This window comes from Ambystoma mexicanum, chromosome 4q (genome assembly GCF_040938575.1).
Source record: "Ambystoma mexicanum isolate Mex_15411 chromosome 4q, UKY_AmexF1_1, whole genome shotgun sequence".
Taxonomy (NCBI): Eukaryota; Metazoa; Chordata; class Amphibia; order Caudata; family Ambystomatidae; genus Ambystoma; species Ambystoma mexicanum.
The window spans coordinates 427,460,219-427,472,397 of record NC_090928.1 but is presented as its reverse complement, the minus strand read 5'-3'; positions in this window follow the sequence as shown (position 1 = coordinate 427,472,397).

Here is a 12,179-nt window from a genome sequence, read left to right as displayed (position 1 = left end):
GAAATCTGTGCAGCTATGTCATTGTATCAATATCCAGGATGCAATGGCAAGTCAGACTTCTCCTTTTACTCCTTGGACCACAAAATGGACATGTCCATCGACTTAATATTGACACGCCCTTCACTGATGCGGTTAACCCTAGCGAGCACTATATTACCCAGAACTATGTCAGACCACTCCCCAGTGTGCTGGACCTTGATGTTTGATGCTGCATTAACTAGGAGACCCCTTTCTAGAGTTAAACCATACGCCCTGCTTAATATAGCCTTTAAGGTTGTGCTGGAGTCAGCTCTTTCAACATTCTTCAAGGTTAATGCAGGTTCTACACTGCAGATGGATTTAGTATGGGAAGCTTTCAAGCTGTGTGTGAGGGGGATACGTATGGGAACTGAGTTGGGGGTATTAAGGACAGTGGGCCTCATTACACGGAAGGCAGTAGCCATTGTGCTACTAGCGCCATGGCTGCCCTCTTACTGCCGTCAGAGGCCAGGTTCCCGGAATAGGGACTTACCGGCCTACTCCGACCTTTGCGGGACTGGTAAGTCCCCATTCCGGGAACTATTCCCCATTCCCATTTGTGCCCCCATAGGGCTCAATGGGAATGGGCAAGGAGGAAATAACGGTACCGCAATTTGCGGTACCGTTATTTGCACTGAAGTCCCTCAGCGGGTCCCGTCCTTAACGTGTGGTCTCACCACACGTTAAGGACGGGACCCGCTGAGGGACCTCATAGTAGGGCAGTGGGGATTACCGGCACCGGTGCCCTTACCGGTGCCTGTAATCCCCTACTGCCTTCCGTGTAATGAGGCCCACTGTGTCGTGAAATGGAAAACCTAGAAAAAGGAAATAAATACTTGGAGCTTCAGGAAGTTAATATCTCAGATTGGGAACTCCTTTTACCGCTTACGGACTAGCTGGACTAATTAAAGCAGGCAGCGACTAGGGAACTCCAGTTTCTCAATGGTCCAGTGTTGGCCTGTAAATACATAGAAATCAATAGGCCATGGTGGGAATTGGCGTGGCTGGTGAGGGGAGAAAGTGGTGCAACAAATATAGCTGCACTCGAAATTGAGGTTGGGGTGCTGTACACTTCTCTGGAAAAAATCTTGTTGACACTTCGAGCATACTATGCCAAGCTGGACTTGCAGAATGAGATGGTCGGGATGCTAGACTTGCGGGCCTACATTCAGGAGTACCACCCCGAGAGGTTGACTGATGAAGCCCTAGAGGATTTAAATTCCCCAATCGAGGCTGAAGAAATTATTGTCACAATTAGAGACCCTCCAACTGCTAAGTCCCCTGGTTCGGATGGTTTAAATGCTGAATCCTACAAGGTGTTTGTGCCTCGGCTTGCGCCACATTTGGTGACGGTCTGAGAGGAGGCCTATGTGAAGGGAGCCCTAGCTCTGTGGTTAAATGAAGCCTAGGTTACACTAATTTTAAAACCAGAAACAATCCAACCCGTTGTGCCTCCTATATAATCTGGACACAAAGATTTTGGCTAAAGTATTGGTAAGCATGTTGCACCTTACATACATTTGGATCAGTCAGGGTTGCTTCCAGGTAAATTTACAGCTCTGAACCTGCTATTCTAGCTCAGATTGATCCTCGGGTTCATGCAGTAGCTGCCCTCCTTGATGCCGAGAAGGCATTTGACTCCCTGTCACAGTGATACCTGTTCTTGGTTTTGGAGACAATGGGCCTCATTACGACTGAGGCGGAACGGGTTAACGGGCTCCGCTAAAGGAGGAGGACCCGTTAAACCAATTCCGCCTCATTACAGGCTCCCCTTGCGGGACCCGGTAAGTAACGCCTGGTTAAACCAGGTGTCTTTACCGGGTCCCGCGAGGGGAAGAGGGAACAAACAACGGGCTGCTCGTAATCGGCCCGTTGTTTGCACCCTCTCCCATTCCCATTGAGCCCTATGGGGGCTCAGATGGGAATGGGAAGGTCCGGGCCCAGGTTCCTGGATGGAGGAATTACTGGGCCCTCCAAACTCGGAATGGCCCGGTAATTCCCCATTCTGGGAACCCAGACCCAGACCCGATTTCGGCGGCAGCCATGCCGCCAATAGCGGCATGGCTACCGCCAAAGTCGTAATGAGGCCCAATGAGTCTATACGGCTATTTTCTAAAGAGTTTCCAACTGATATATTCTTGACCAACTGCCAAAATCCTTGCATTGGGTGCCACTAACAAGTCCTTTAACCTTGGGATACGGACTAGACAGGACTGCCCAATGTCAATGCTCCTATTCGCCATTGTGATGGAACCTTTGGCGTTCAGGCTGAGATGGCTCTATGTATGAAGGGGGTTAGTAATGGGCAGCCAGATAGAAATCGTCTGATAATATGCGGATGATATTCTGTTACATATCAGGAACCCAAGAATTGCCTAGCAGCTGCTTACCTGTGAGGTGACTGGGTTTGGGTAATGCTCGCGGCTGAAAATAAATTGGGCTAAATCGCAAAAGTGCTTTTGAGGTAGATATATGTATAGTTGGCGCCTGCCGCAATGTACTTTCCACTAAGCATAACAAGCTCCACGATTTCTTTGCTTCTTGCGATTTCTTGCGTATGTACACGTTTAAACTGACTTAATGTCTTCATCGTGCATCTGGCATAAGTTTCTTCATCTTGAAATCAACTGTTTCACCTTAGGCCCACGATGTCACTTATCCATGGCATTTTGTCCTTTGTCAACATTCTTAAGTCCTTATATGCTTTATATGTGCGTCCGTCCGATTTCTCATGACGTCATCAGTCGTCTTCTTTTAGTATCTTCTTGGTTTCTTCAGGTATTCCATTCTGACAACCGCTCCTTTGTCGTGTCTGTGGATATGGATTTCTCAGCGGGTACCTTACTGTCCAGGTTTGCTTAAGTGTCAGTTCTTTAAAAGGTGCTGTTATTCCGATAGGCATTGGTCAGAGCCCCACTGAGGCTCTCTGCTGGTCTACCTGTTCTCCATACGTCACATATTTTGGTGTGAACGTTCCTGGCTCTTCGGAGGGGGTGGCTGGAGTGCGGACGATGTCTGGCACTTCCTCTTCACTTTGATCTTATCAGCTGCTAGAATCTTTATTAATGTATCAGTTCAACAAAGACCACCATCAGTTAAGAAAATGCAGTGGTTCAATTCCCAAAACACAACTTTCACATAAGAAAAGGAGTCTGTTTTAGGGATTACTCTGTGCTGAAAAAAGCACTGCCCAAGAAGCACATCACCATCCTTAATTACACTAAAATACACACCAACAAACACATCCTATAACATCATACATAGCACAGCGTGGACCACCCTGCACATCCCCCTACTTTAGAATCACAGCTGCGATAACATCTCAAGTGCATCCCACCGCAAGAGCTCCTTCTGCCTGCCCACACAGATATGCGTGAATTAAACTGTCAGCAGAAAATTATTTTTTTCATTTGACTAATTCAAACCAATTAATGTCTCCACGTGCATTCTTCCAAAACGTCAATCTTTATAAATGCAATTTCGTGTAAATAGCAATAGTTGCACACTTCGAAAACAACAGAAGCACTGCACATAACTGTGACGGGAGGGCCCTGCTGAGAACAGCTTTAAGGGTCAGTCCTCTACAAGGCCACGTAATGGAGTTCTCCCCCTGCCGCTAGTGAGGAGAATTTCGTGCTACGTCACTGAATAGGCATGGATGGAAGTGGCTCTTGAAAGGCGGTCAGCGATCGGGAATGCGCCCTGAATGCTTTGCGCTTTTGTCTGCATCTGGTGTAATCAGGCGCAGGCAACATAAAGCCTGGGTTGAGCTAGGCTGTGAATAAGGGGGCAGAGGAAAATGCACCAAGGACACCAATGGGTCTGCTCCTTAAAGCATAAATCCGCAAGTCTTGCTCTTAGGGCCGTGGCGTGCGAATTGTGCAGAGGAGACGTTGCTTACTCCGCACTTTGGGCTTGCTTTGCTGCCTGCGCATGCTTATTGTTTGAGTAAAGGTGCAACACGTTTTGTGACTGGAGCTCTACGAACCTGAAAATGGTCAGAGGGAAGGAAGTAGATCTTGTGGAGCTCCACAGAAGAGGCAGAGTTCCCAACAGGAAGCTGACGCTGGTGACTGTTCATCCCACAACCTCACTGTAATTGGGAGGCCTCTAACTTTGGAACAATTCACCAATGTGCAGCAAACACTCCAAAGACCTTTTAAGGCAACTGAAACTTTTGAACATTGGTTAGATTGGTTGGATGCTCTAAGATGCTTTTTCCCTCTCGGTTACATCCTGCTTTGCCAGAGGACCCTGTGACCCAGCTTCAGGGTACCGCCTACATTCTACCAGCAAGTCTCCTTTCCCATCGGACCCTCAATGGTGACATGAAGGGTCCCTTGGACTCCCTGTGTTCCCAATCCTATCTAAAACATACCTTGGGCCACTATAGTCGATTATGGGGTCCAATGGGATTAGTTGATTGTAGTGGGGGGATCGTACCATGCACTGTATTGGGAGACAGGTGTAGGTGGGCACACAATATACTTTTTATTCCTTAACTTACTACTTGACTCGCGACTGACCTGTCCCCAAACGCCTGTAACCTGGGTTCAAGATCACCCTGCTGAGCCCCGCTTTGGCGTGAAGAAGGGATGGAAAGGCAAAGGTTAGGGCAGGATGGATTTTCCCAAATCTCTAAAGAGAAAGTCACTAGGTAGGAATAATTGACACACACAAGGAAAAGCCGACAAAGGAATGCTGTTGTATGGCACTTTAGTTGTTCTTTGCTTATCTATGTTTTCATCTTATGGTATACCAGCAGTGTTGTTTATGATTTTGTAAAAAAGGGGAATCACAAGACACTATATACAAATAACTCAAACCTAATCAGCTGCACAACTAAACCTTAACAAATATTTTAAAAATCCTTTTAAAAATATCAACAGTTCTTAAAAATGTAAAATGACTTTTAAACAGAGTGTCAGGCAGCAGCTGTGTCTGGCGGTCCCAAAGTCTTTTCTTTGGCTGGGCTGCATATGCTAGGAACAGCCCAGCAAGTGCCAGCAGCATGGAGGAGTCCCTTTATTTAATTTGCGTATGTCAGATGCAGCCTGGCAGTGACTGCAGCAATGGGGGCACAACTCTCCTCGACCAGGGTAAGCCAGGAAAGGCCTGATGGGTCACCTAGCAACGGGCGGCCTCTTTTTTTTATGTAGCCCGGGTGGGCTGTAACATTGGGCGGTACCTGCTGTGGGGAGCGCTGGTAATTAGAGTGCCTGGAGCCTACGGCAGTGATAAGGAGGTTGCTGGGGTGGCAGCAGTGATTTTGGGCATTCCCCCTGCTTGTCAGAAGAGCGCCACCACGAAGGCCCATGCAGTGGGCACCTCCATCATGATGGTTGAGAAACTGTTTTGTTTTCTGGCGCTCAGCTTGCACCGGTCTTCTTTCCCTCGTTTAGAGTAAAGGAACACTTGCGCCGCCATGCGCAAGGTTCCTTTACTCTATTTTGTTTGGATAGTATCCCTGTGTGGCTCTCGCACCCGAGATCCTTTTTATTTTATTTATTTATTCATTTTTGTTGGCCCCGCAAGCGGGTTATATGATGTTCCTACTTAGATTATACATGGCAATGTTCGTGCCTATCATGGAAACCAGGCCACCTCTTTTTTTAAACTTGGTAATAATCTGATAATGTGCTATCAAACACATTACGAAATTCGATTGCACAACAGAAAATTAGTGATTTGACAAAGAGTGACACATGCCATTAAATAACAAACTGCCTCAAATTAAGTCCCCCCTATTTACAGCATTGGGAATGGATACAGGAGGCACGAGGCAATCTTCATACCAGACACCATTGACTGGCTTAACACATTCCTGAATGTTGTGGGAAAGTAGATGACAAGAAAGCCCAACCAAACCTCCTGCGGAAAAACAAAGTTTTGTGCAGTTTAGCCAAAAGACTCACCCTTGTATTTTATCCCAAATTCTATGAAATTCAGTTCAACCAAGAAAGACTACTCAAAAGATAAAGCAGCTTGGTGGCTCCATCAAACCACGAGTCTCCATCCACATGCACTAACACACAAAATCGTGTTTTGGTGCTCTTTTTCTTAGCCCACCTATTTCTTTCCCTACTTAATCTGTCCACCATCCTCTTTTCTTTTGCAGTTGGTCAGCCCGTGAAAGAAGATCTAGGTCACATAACCTCTGCCCCACCCACCAGCTTACTCCCCCAACCCTCGATTTCCTTTCTTAACTTTTAGATCACATGGTGTATGTCGACTGGACTTCTGAGGCATGGACAAAGAAAAGGGCAAGTCCTGCTTGGACCCATTAGGGCTTGGAAAGGGCTGAAGCCACTGCTCAAAGGATCCCAGGTAAGTGACCATGTGCATCACACCCCACATACCCATTCCCATCCCCACCCTCACCCTCAAACGTTCACACCCAGTCTGCATCCCACTCCCAAGCACTCTCAACCCACATAACCTCTTCCACATCCCTCTCATCACTGCCCACACTCCACCTCCAGAACACGCATGCAACCTCAGGCTCAACAATGCTTGTTAATGCAATACTTTCATGTAGCATGCATTTCTGACCTTATCATCAGTTACAAACTAGATGAACTGTTTGTCATAGAGACATGCTTCACCCACCCTCCACACACAACCTCAATGTCCTCATCCCAATGGTCTACAGCATCTAACTGAAGGACTGCCAAGAGAATACTGACAAGACCTTATGGATATGCACCCTCCAGGAGCACAGCATACATGCATTCCATGGAACTCCTCAATTGCTGCAACTCGTTTAACCTACAGTCAGGGCTACATTCCACCTGATATAATTGCAACCCCAAAATAACAAGGCCTTTCTCAAAGACATCACAGACCTCGTCCCAACCACATTTGTTAACAACAGAACTAATATCTTCATCAGAGACCTCAAATTGCCTGTGACCCAAGCCTCTAAGAAAACTAGAGAAACTTTTATAAAACTGCTCGGTACCATGGACATCATTGACTAGTAACATAACCAATCCACAAAAGAGGCAACACACTAAATGGATCTTCATGACATCTCCTGCCATCAATGAACCCCCACTTGCCTTCAGACTGGGCAGAACACTCAGCCATACCTTTCATGCTCCACAACACACCTTTCTCCCACCTGGGCCAACCAAAATCTACCAAGACACTGCAGGACACTCATCACCACAGCCAAAGCAAAACTACTACACAGCAACCATCATGGAAGCCTCCAATAAGTGCAGATTGCTCTTTTAAAATGGGAAGCACTGCATCAATGCCATGTTGGTGAGTGGGCACCATTTTGTTTACTCTTAATAGATGGTAATTCTTCTGAAAACACTATAGGATTTGTTTACAGATTGTGTGTGGGGTGCTGCCCACAGGGTAATGCCACCGTGTCAGGCACTGGACATTATGCAGGGAAAGAAGACCTAGGCTAATTAGCCTTCATTTGGGCTGCACACCCAATTACCCACTCAGGGTTTGTTAGCTTTATCTTCATGGTAATTCAATCTTATGTTCACTCTTATTTTCTTCATAAATAGTACAAAACTTAAGTTATATAGGTATGTAGGTTTTATTTCATGAATATGCAATTGATTGGAAATGCGAGTCATGACCTATGCATTTTGGACTTAGCGGTCCTTCGTCAGGGCTTCTGTTTCTCGCCTGATCAAGAATCAACATTAATTATACATACATTCGGAATCAATATTGGTGTAGTCTAATGCTAACAGTGTGGAAAATGCACATGAAGACAGCATAATATTCATTTAGATATACATTACATCCCCAAAAGTAAGATGATAGATACACATGTCAATTCCGTGTGTCCGTGAAATTAAACCTACGTCCCTTTATACCTGAAGCATTGAAATATTTACGAAGCACTGCATCAACCCACTGCCAGACCCTGCAATGCCACCGTCCACTGCAAAATGCAACACCATCAATAGCTTCTTCACAGACAAGTGGGTAAAATAAGGAAAAACAATGACTGCCCCAAACACAAAACAGCCTGCAACATATAAAAATGGACTGAATTCAGGACAATTGATCCAGAAGACCTGACCAACATTCTTGCAACCCTCATACCTACCAACTGGACATATGACATTCTGGTCTGATCAATTGTGAGAGCCTCATAGGTGATGTAATTACACCATCAGCACATCTCTCACACAAGGCACCCTCTTATATGCACTGAAAACAGGAAATGTCCTACCACTGCTGAAAAATCCCACACTTGATTCAGATGATCGGGCTAGCTATTTATTTATTTATTTGTTTATTGGGCATTTGTAAGGCGCTTATAAATCAAGAAAATGTGTGTTTCAAAAAGCCCACAGGGCAAAGGGAGGGGAACAAGGGAAAACAGCAAGAAAATGGAATATGCGAACTGCGGTCCTACTACGCCTTGTGAACATTTAGATGGTGCAAGTGCAGAGAGAGAGAAGGGACAGGGGAGGGGGTAAGTGCTAGAGGATTCCCACAGGGATGAATTGCCAGGGAGACAGTTGCAAGGCAACATGTAAGTGCAAGAGCCGGTTGAAAAGGTATAAGGTAAGTGGCAGGCAGTGACCGCTAGATGGAAGAGGGGTGACCAGCCATAACATATGTTCAGGCCTGTGTGGCATGACAGGCCAAGTGGTGCCCAAATGCAAGTGCAGGGGAAGGGAAGATGCTGCGGGTGATCAGACAGAAAGGCCAGGACCCTGAAAGACACATAAGGGCCCAGGCTGCCAATCACAGCTACTGTGGGATTTAGCACAGTAGGGAGAGAGGGAAGGAGGAGGAGAAGAGTGAAAGTCTTGAGGTGTTTGTGGAACTTGCGGAGATCCAGCCATGATGGAGAGAAAGGGGGAGGCTGTTTGAGAGGAGGGAGCCAGATGAGGAGAGGGAATGGCCGCCCACTCTCTGCTTGGAGAAGCGTTTGACAGGCAGAGAGTTGGAGACGGAGGATCAGAGCGATCTGGAAGGAGAGTATTTGGTGAAGGCAAGTTGCAGATAGCGTGGTCCGCAACCCCAGACAGCCTTATGGATGATGCAGAGGGATTTAAATGTTATCCTTGCAGCAACCGGGAGCCAGTGGAGAGATTTTGGGGCAGGGGGGATATGGTCCCTGGTCTTAAGGCCAAGGATAAGTCTTGCAGCCCTATTCTGGATTAGTTGGAAAGAGAGAATAGAAGAGAAACTCAGATTAAGGAAGAGGTTCTTGCAGTAGTCCAGCCCGGAGAGTACCAGAGCTATGGAGACATTGAACTTCTGGGGGAGGGTGAGGGGAGTGAGGAAAGAGAGGGTGCCCCTGAGGAGGTAGAGTTGGAAATGGGCCTTCATGGCAAGATGTGAGCAATGAAAGAGAGAGAGGAGTCAAAGATGACTCGAAGGTTTCTGGCTTCAGAGGCAGGAGAGGGGGTAGACCCCATCAATGATGGCAGGAGTGATGGGAGAAAAGAGGGAACAGGAGTCCCGATTGGAAGAATCTCAGTCTTGCTGGCAATGAGACAGAGGTCAATGGAGGACCACAAGGACTGGATAGCGGACAGGCAGGGATGAGAGAGGAGGTCAGAAGAGATGCAGAGGGCTGTCTGAAGAAGAGTTGGATGTCATCTGCATAACTCTGAGAGTGTGGAGAGAGGTGGAAATAATGTGAGCAAGAGGAGCGAGATAGATGTTAAAAAACGAAATAAATAATGTTGGAAGCAAATAAAGTAAATGCTTACACATTAGTAAAGGAAAGATATCATCAAGAAGTAATCCACAACACAACCACCCATTTCATGTATAAATACAAGTTATAGAAATGAAAACATTTAAGCTGTCATTGTAATAAAAGTAAAACCAAGGTGCAAAATGTGCACTGGTCAGTAGCCATTGGCTAATGATATTTGACTGTTCGCGAGTAAGCAATAGTGTGCTGTGTGCATGTATAGAATTGAGGTGGCAAGTGACTTTTTTATGGCTGAGTAGAAGCTTGCAACTTGAATTTTTGCAGCGCCTACTAACACATAAGGGCTATAATGTCCTTATCATAGCAAGCTTTTGAATAATAGCTGTTTTAATATCAATGAGAATTGTTTGTCAAACTGGATTACCCTCACGTAGTATAGGCATGTACACAGGGAAGGGCTTAAAGACTGGATCAATCGTGAAATGCCGACGGGTTCCTGCTGCCTTGCCGGCCTCACCGTACTCTAATCTCTGACGTGAATAACATTTTGCACACAACCATCATACAGCTGGGGGAAAAGGGGAGGGGCAATGTAAACATTCCCATATTATCAGCAACATGCACAACCTGAAAAATGATCATATTTGCATTTCTCTTGCCGTGCAGAGAATTAGAAAAATGCACGTGTGTGGGTCTTGTTAAATCAGAAGGACCCAAACAATTCTCCTTTTTGAGTATTGCATGAGAACCCAAACAATTCGCATTTATGAGTGGTGCATGAGAACCCAAACAATTTTCATTGCTGAGTATTGCATGAGAACCCAAACAATTCTCATTTATGAGTAGTGCATGAGAACCCAAACAATTCTCATTTATGAGTAGTGCATGAGAATCCAAACAATTCTCATTGCTGAGTATTGCATGAGAACCCACAAATTCTCATTTATGAGTGGTGCATGAGAACCCAAACAAATCTCATTGCTGAATATTGCATGAGAACCCAAACAATTCTCATTTATGAGTAGTGCATGAGAACCCAAACAATTCTCATTTTTGAGTATTGCATGAGAACCCAAACAATTCTCATTTATGAGTAGTGCATGAGAATCCAAACAATTCTCATTGCTGAGTATTGCATGAGAACCCACAAATTCTCATTTATGAGTGGTGCATGAGAACCCAAACAAATCTCATTGCTGAATATTGCATGAGAACCCAAACAATTCTCATTTATGAGTAGTGCATGAGAACCCAAACAATTCTCATTGCTGAGCATTGCATGAGAACCCAAACAATTCTTATTTATGAGTAGTACATGAGAACCCAAACAATTCTCATTTTTGAGTATTGCATGAGAACCCAAACAATGCTCACGTGTCCAGCTCTCATGAAATGGGAGAAAGGAGCTTCAGAATTCTAAGATCAGCGGTTGCCATGCAGAGAATCCAATCAATGCTCCTGTTTGTGGCTGTCACGCAGAGAGGAGAACCTACAACATTCTCATCTTTGTGCTTCTCAAGTGGCAGAGCAAACTCAAAACCTTCTCGTGTTTTCAGCACTTTGGAGAAAGTAACTACAAATGCTCATGTTTTTGGATGTCAATTAGTGGGGAGGACCACCACAATTTTCTTTTCTGTGGCTCTTGTGCAGTGCAGAGAAATCAATCAACTCCTGTTTGCAGCTCGCACAAAAAGACAATGACCTGTTTGTGGATGTCAAGCAGGAGGGAGCACACAACACATGATCATGTGTGTGCCTCTCATGTAGCAGGGCCAACGGAAAACATTCTCATGTTTTGAGCACTTGTGTAGGAGAAAGAACGCAAAAAATGATCATGTCCATGCATGGCACTCAGGCAGAGGACAGATCCTGAACAATGCTCATGTTTGTGGCACTTGTTAATAAAAAGAATGCCACCAAATTCTCGTGTTTTTATCTTGTGTGCAGCAGGAAAAACCCCTAAACAGGTTTGCTGAATGCCTGATATTGTCAGATTGGCGGCTCTCGGGCAGCCGTGAGAGCCGGAAATGTACATTCGTGTGACTCCCAGGAAGTGCGAAAAGCCCACACAATTCTCGTATTTGCTGCTCTCTCTTGGCAGGGAGAGAAATGGTCATGTGTATGGCTGCTTTGCAGGAGGGGGTACCCATACAATCTGGTACAGCCCTTGTACAGCAAGTAGAACCAGGAAAATGCCACGTTTGCCTCTCTCATGCAGAAGGGAGAACATGAAGGGGCATCATTCTTATTGTTCTTGTGCACTGCACAGAAACCCAACAATGCTCTTGTTTTCCACTCTTGTGAAGTGGGGAGAACCCAAACAATCCTCACATTTGCAGCTCTCGTTAAGTGGGGAGGAACTCAACAATTCGAATTGTTTAACTCTGGTGCAATGGACGACTCAGAATGGTTCCCATGTTGAGGCGTTCACGCAGCGTGGAGAAATTGGAAATGTCTCTTGCTTGCAGCTCTCATGCAGTGGGAAGAACACAAACCATTCCCTTGT